The 5,841-nt window shown below is 41.8% G+C and overlaps 3 non-coding genes across 3 annotated transcripts in view; all 3 read left to right on the top strand.

The window, feature by feature from the left end:
• Positions 1-25, top strand: part of trnaa-ugc (transfer RNA alanine (anticodon UGC)) — a 72-nt gene extending 47 nt beyond the window's left edge. The window contains exon 1 of the tRNA in view: positions 1-25. This exon is cut by the window's left edge and continues 47 nt beyond it. This is a non-coding gene — a tRNA (tRNA-Ala).
• A 503-nt stretch (positions 26-528) lies between these two features.
• On the top strand, positions 529-610 carry trnas-aga (transfer RNA serine (anticodon AGA)). The gene has a single exon. It is a non-coding gene; the product is annotated as a tRNA-Ser (tRNA).
• A 113-nt stretch (positions 611-723) lies between these two features.
• On the top strand, positions 724-795 carry trnag-ucc (transfer RNA glycine (anticodon UCC)). The gene has a single exon. It is a non-coding gene; the product is annotated as a tRNA-Gly (tRNA).
• The last annotated feature ends 5,046 nt before the right edge of the window (positions 796-5,841 follow it).

Here is a 5,841-nt window from a genome sequence, read left to right as displayed (position 1 = left end):
CCGAGTTCAATCCCCGGCATCTCCACCAGGTATTATGGAATGACAAAAAAGGGTGGCTCTGTCTGGCAAAACACTGCTGGAAAAGAACTGATTGAGTCACAGTGACAGCTTTGCTCATTCAGGCAGCTTGGGCTATAGCCATTTGAAAAAAACCCTGAGTCATCTTTGCTGCAGTCGTGCACAGCGTCATCCGCAACGCTGTTGCAGTGGGCCATCAATTTTTTGCAAGCGCTCTGTCCGGCAATATTACTTTTCAGCTGCGGTGCTGTGCTACAAATGTTTACCTCGGTGAAGAAAGATAAAATTATTGTGGTCACTTTCCAGAGTTGTAAAATGGACTTCCTGGACCCCATTGTAACACGCAACGAGTGCCTGACATGACCTGCCCCCTTTGATGCAGCCATCTTGCACATTTTGAATGCAGGTCTCTTTTCACTCTCAATGCCCAGAGAAACTGCCGCCTTTGCAGTACATGGCTTTGCGCGCAGCCGTGGTGTTCTTGGAGGTTGGTCGGAAAAGATGTTTTGGGTTGTCGTGGCCGAGTGGTTAAGGCGATGGACTAGAAATCCATTGGGGTCTCCCCGCGCAGGTTCGAATCCTGCCGACAACGTGAGGCACTTTTGAGCAGTAGGTGCCCGGCGGCAACATTCTCCTTTAAGCCGCTTTTCAGCTTCACTGTCCAGATAAATTTCGAAATTTTCAATGAAAATGAGATTTTGTGTGGCGATGGTGGTATAGTGGTAAGCATAGCTGCCTTCCAAGCAGTTGACCCGGGTTCGATTCCCGGCCATCGCAGTTCTTGTTTCAAGTGGAAGCACACTGATCTGCCTTTTATATGCAGTAAAGCAGCAAATGCCCTACTCTTCTAGAAATCCATTGGGGTCTCCCCACGCAGGTTCGAATCCTGCCGATAACGAGAGGCACTTTTGAGCATTGGGTGCCCAGCAGCGACGTTCTCTTTTAAGCCTCTTTTCAGTTGACAGTGGAAGAGTGCATGCTTTGCATGTATGAGGCCCTGGGTTCAATCCCTGGCATCTCCAATAGGTATTATGGAACGACCAAGGCAAGGCACTCCTAGAAAAGAAGTGAGACAATCAGTCTGTCGAGGGAAGCCCTACAGAGGGCTTGCAACAAAGCCAGTATGTGACATCGATGCGCACTTAATAAGAGGCTGTTTTCTCTCAGCCATGGATTTGTGTGGGTTTTTTTTGTATGTGCTGTCAAGTTTTATGTTTTTTTGTTTATTTTTGTATACTTTGTTTCTGGGATTTTCTGGTTGTGTTTTCCTTGACTATTTTTTCCAATGTTCTCTTTCCCTTTTTATTTTGTATTTTCAGTCCTCATGTCTTATGTCTGATTCTTACCTCCTGTCTTTGTGTGTTTCCTTGATTTGTTTCACCTGTCTCCTATCAGCCTGGTCTGTCTTTCCTTTTTAGTCTTTCCTGCAAACCTGTTTTGTTTCAGTATTTTTTACTCCAGCTTTTTGTTTCCTGCCTCACTTTCATTTGTTGGCCAATCCCTGTTTCCAACCTTTTCCCTGTGTCCACCTACCCCAGCATCGTCTTGATTCGTGCCTTTTGTGAAAATATACCTCTGTGTTCCCAGCGTTCTTTTGGTTCTGGTTTATTTCAGTTTGGTTTTGATTTATCTTTTCTTTGTACTTGTACTCTTTTAGGTTAACTGTTTGTATTTTTGGCTATTCATAATCAGCATTAAATGCTGACTTTTGTTTGTATTCCTGGCTGCATCTTTTAGTTCTGCGTTTGGGTCCACATTAAACCTCATCCTGACATGTGTTGCAGACAATACAAAGACAGGTAAACCTGATGAATATGGACAGATATCATATGTCAGTATGCCCAGGGGAAAAACAGCTTCACAGTTAAAACAATGGGAGTGAGGAAGTTGAAGGTTGCCTTGCTGAGCATTGATGCCTGTCATTTGACCCCTGTTTTTAACCAAAAATTCAGTGACTATGACATTTTTGGGAAGAAAATTCCCTGCAAATGTAGATACCACAAAGTATGTGATAATTATATTCATGTTAGATAATTAAGTTAAATTAAACATGTGCTGGTGGTGGTTGCCATAAACCATTGTATATTAACTTCTCCAATAGCTAATTTAATCATCTGAATAGTAAAATGCATTCATTCCGTATTACCTGTGCTTGCTTCAAAACTGTTAACAATGAAGTTAAAAACTTATTTTCACATCTATGGTAAAAAAATAAACTCTTTCACAGTCAGCAGAGGGATTATCGGACCCCCCATAGCAGCAGCTCGACAGCAGTACAACAGGAGACAGACACTGCCACACCTAGCAGCTCATGCAGTCAAACTGAGCAGTTATTGTGCTCTTTGTAAGGAGTACATTGCTGTTGACAGCTTTTCAAAACATCTTGCTGACTTCCATGCAGAAGAGTATTGTAAGCAGTGTGGGAAGGAGGTCAGAGGTGCAGTTGGGACGTTGGGATCCACCACCTCCCGCGCCACCACAACAAATCCCTCCACCAACACAACAATCTCTACTGCCACGACAAACACTTTTACCTCCTCCTCCACATGCTCTCCACCTGAAGTAGCTGCTGGTGAACTGGATGAGTTTTTTGCCTAAATTTTGTGGGTCATCACACCAGATGATCAGGAATTAATTGCACAGTGTCTGTATGAGCACACAGGACAGATGAAGCAATAACTGTCCTAGTTCCATCCACCCAGCCCACTGAAGCTCACCAATGCACCACCGGATCCAATGATATACTTCAGGCAGCGGATGTTTCTGTGGGCACTGATACAATTCCACTGAAAGGCCGTCAGTGCAACAGCAAGATGCAGGTAAACCCGATTTGTCTAAAAATCAGGCTTAACTTTAAAACTGATCTTGAAAGGTCTAAAAAAACTGTGCTGATACCTGCAGACACTTTGGTTTATGTTGTAATGTATTATTTGTTACAGGTACGAAAGTAAAAGCATTTACTTCTCGCTCACTTGCTCTCACTTTTCTGATCAGTCATTCACAGCAAAAACCAACCAAGATCTTATGTCATGCATCTTCCCACAGGAGCACAAGCTCAGCCAGCATAAACTCCACCAAAACATTATCAGAGAAGAACGTGTGGAGCTTAGGAGATCCGTTGCCTTATTCAGAGACTGCTGCAGTCCATGTGGGAGCTAACTGACACCTCAGGATTAAGACTTATCAACCCTGACAGCATGGAATGTGTATCGGAAGTGCAACAGAAACATCAGGCCAGTACTTAAGATCCTCCTGGTGTTGAGCTATACACCGAGCTCAGTGCAGGGTTACAAAAGGGAAACAAGGTCCTGGATGCATTTAGATGTGGTAGGGGGTCGTCATCTCTGGAGAGCTCTCCTTGCCACCAGTGTACCTGTATCCCAGGTAAGCAGAAATATAGAGTCAGAAGAACAATAGGGCAATATTTATGCCTTAGTTTTTGGTTGTATATACCTTCTTTTTTAAAAGGTAATTTGATTTTTCGTACTTGATTTTTGGTTTTTCGTTGCACTTTAAAACCCAGAGGAAGGTAATATCGCATGTAAATGCACTAAATTTGTTTAGATGGATATAATGCCTTTTGCATTCATTCAAAAATAGCATTCAAATGTTATTTTTCACTGTTGTTAATCACAGTAACATAGTAGGGTAGCACCCTGGATAAGACCTTTTTTTCCCCTCTCTCCAGTCTTTATTGTCTGCCTGGTTAGTCTCACCTGTCCCTCATGAGTGTGCTGTCACCTGACCTCCTGGTCACCTGTTTGCACTTGCCAATCAGTCACTCCCTGCGTACAGCAGACAAGTTCTTTTGCTCTTTGTCAGTTCATTGTGTGTGTGTGTGTGTGTGTGTGTGTGTGTGTGTGTGTGTGTGTGTGTGTCTTTCAGTGAGTAGTATTAAGATCTACCTGTTACATGCCTGCCTTGGAGCTGCTGCTAGTAAGCCCCTTTTTCTATTTAAATTTATCAGTTCTAAAATCATCCTAAAACAGGGAGATATTAACACAGCAACCAAGTTTACATTTGCCTGATGTTAGCATGTGGCTTTATGCAGCAGTGTAGCCTTATGTCAGCATAACTGGAGCATGTAATCCAATCCAACGTCATCATGGAGCCAAAGTACAGTAAAATAATTGGAAACAGCATTAAAGTCAATTTGAAACCTGTGTTTTTTGCTCACAGGGATTACTGTACTTTTACATATCACTACTTTATTTTAAAATTTGACCATGCATACAGTAAACATCGATCACTGCAATATCATATGATACAAAATAAAGAGAGGCATAATGGGTCCTGTAAAAAGACTAGGATTTTATATTAACAGTACATTATCTGAATCAAGAAAACATGCATTAATGCACTAGATAGTAGATTTAGGAAACGTTAATGATGGTGATAGCAATAATGCTATTGGTCAGGAGTCATGAGGACCAACGATGTTACAGGTGGAGAAGCAGGGATGCACGCTGGGTGCTGGCTTCCTTTGCAGTGTCCATGGGATCCAACAGCACCTTTAGAGCCGTTGGAGTTTGCTGAATGTTGAAGATTGGCTACTGGTGTTCCTTTTAATCTTTGTAGTATGGCTCTTGCTTCCAAGATGGCCATCTTTTAAGTGTTTTTTTTTTCTTTCTTTTTTTGCCTCAATTTTTAATCTCAGTCATATGAACGCTCTAAGACACTCACTGCAAGGGGAGCTCCATGAGAAGATACTAGTCCTAAATAATTGCTCGGTTTGATGAATATCTTTACATTATTAAGAGGGAAAAGAAAGAGCACTTCCTTTGAACTCTTTCAAGATCATTTAGAATATTTTTACTCTAGCAGGACTGTCATCGGGCTCACTTGCAGTTTTGCATTTTTCACTGGCAAACCTCATGACTTTGTCGATAATGTAGCCTGCAATATGGAAGACAACACATTTCTCCGTTTTTGTGAGGTCAGGTGCTGCTCTGTTCACGGCTATCATCTGTTCCAGTCTGACCAACAGAGTGATTAATTGCTCCACTGTGTCCAGGAAGTCTGCCAAAAAGCTAGTGTCATCTTCGGTAGCTTCCAGACTTGATGCTGATGAGGAACAGCTTCACAGATTTAATTCTCAGTGCATGATGTATTTCCACTGGAGTTGGAGCAGCATTTTTACACCTCACACAGCTGAAAGCATTGTCAAATTGCTCTTTTGTGAACCTCAACGTTAACACAAACCTCTGTCCTTGTGTCAGCATCTCATTCTGTATGACCAAAATTGAAGATGTCATTATCACCTCTGTCTGCTCTTGCTCTTGTGCCTGTGCGTTCAGTGTAGTTTAACTAATAAATGTTTATTCCGAGCATAAAGACGCACGCCAGGGATGGTTTTGCACTTTTACACATCAGTCATAACTCCCACAGCAAGTGTGTTTTAATTTTAAAACGACATCCAATAGTTGACAAGATTATTATAAGATAGTGACCATATTTTACCAAAGATCAATTTCAGGATCAATTTCATTTCAGGATGGATTTGTGGTAACTGATGTGGTGATTATTACGCCATGTTAGTTTCCTTCAGCTTTTAATAACTTTAAGGGGCGATGTTAATATATGTGGAGATCCTACTGTTCAGAAACAGGAAAAAAATGCAAAGCTTAAAAGGAAATGAGAGTGTCCATCACAGACTGTGCTCCTTCATGTGAGTGTTTTAGATTGAAAAGAAGCAGTAAGTTCTCCCATGTTTCCAGCAGATGGCTCTCTTACTCTGTCACATTATTGAAAAATGAAATGACAAGGCTGCCTGCACTGCATAAACATTCAAAATCAGACTCAACACCTGCTCAACACAAGTTT

The sequence above is a fragment of the Plectropomus leopardus genome, chromosome 21, assembly GCF_026936395.1.
Source record: "Plectropomus leopardus strain MGB_pleo_1.0 chromosome 21, ASM2693639v1, whole genome shotgun sequence".
Taxonomy (NCBI): domain Eukaryota; kingdom Metazoa; phylum Chordata; class Actinopteri; order Perciformes; family Serranidae; genus Plectropomus; species Plectropomus leopardus.
Note: the sequence above shows the minus strand (reverse complement) of the source record. Positions and strands in the feature narration are given on the sequence as shown.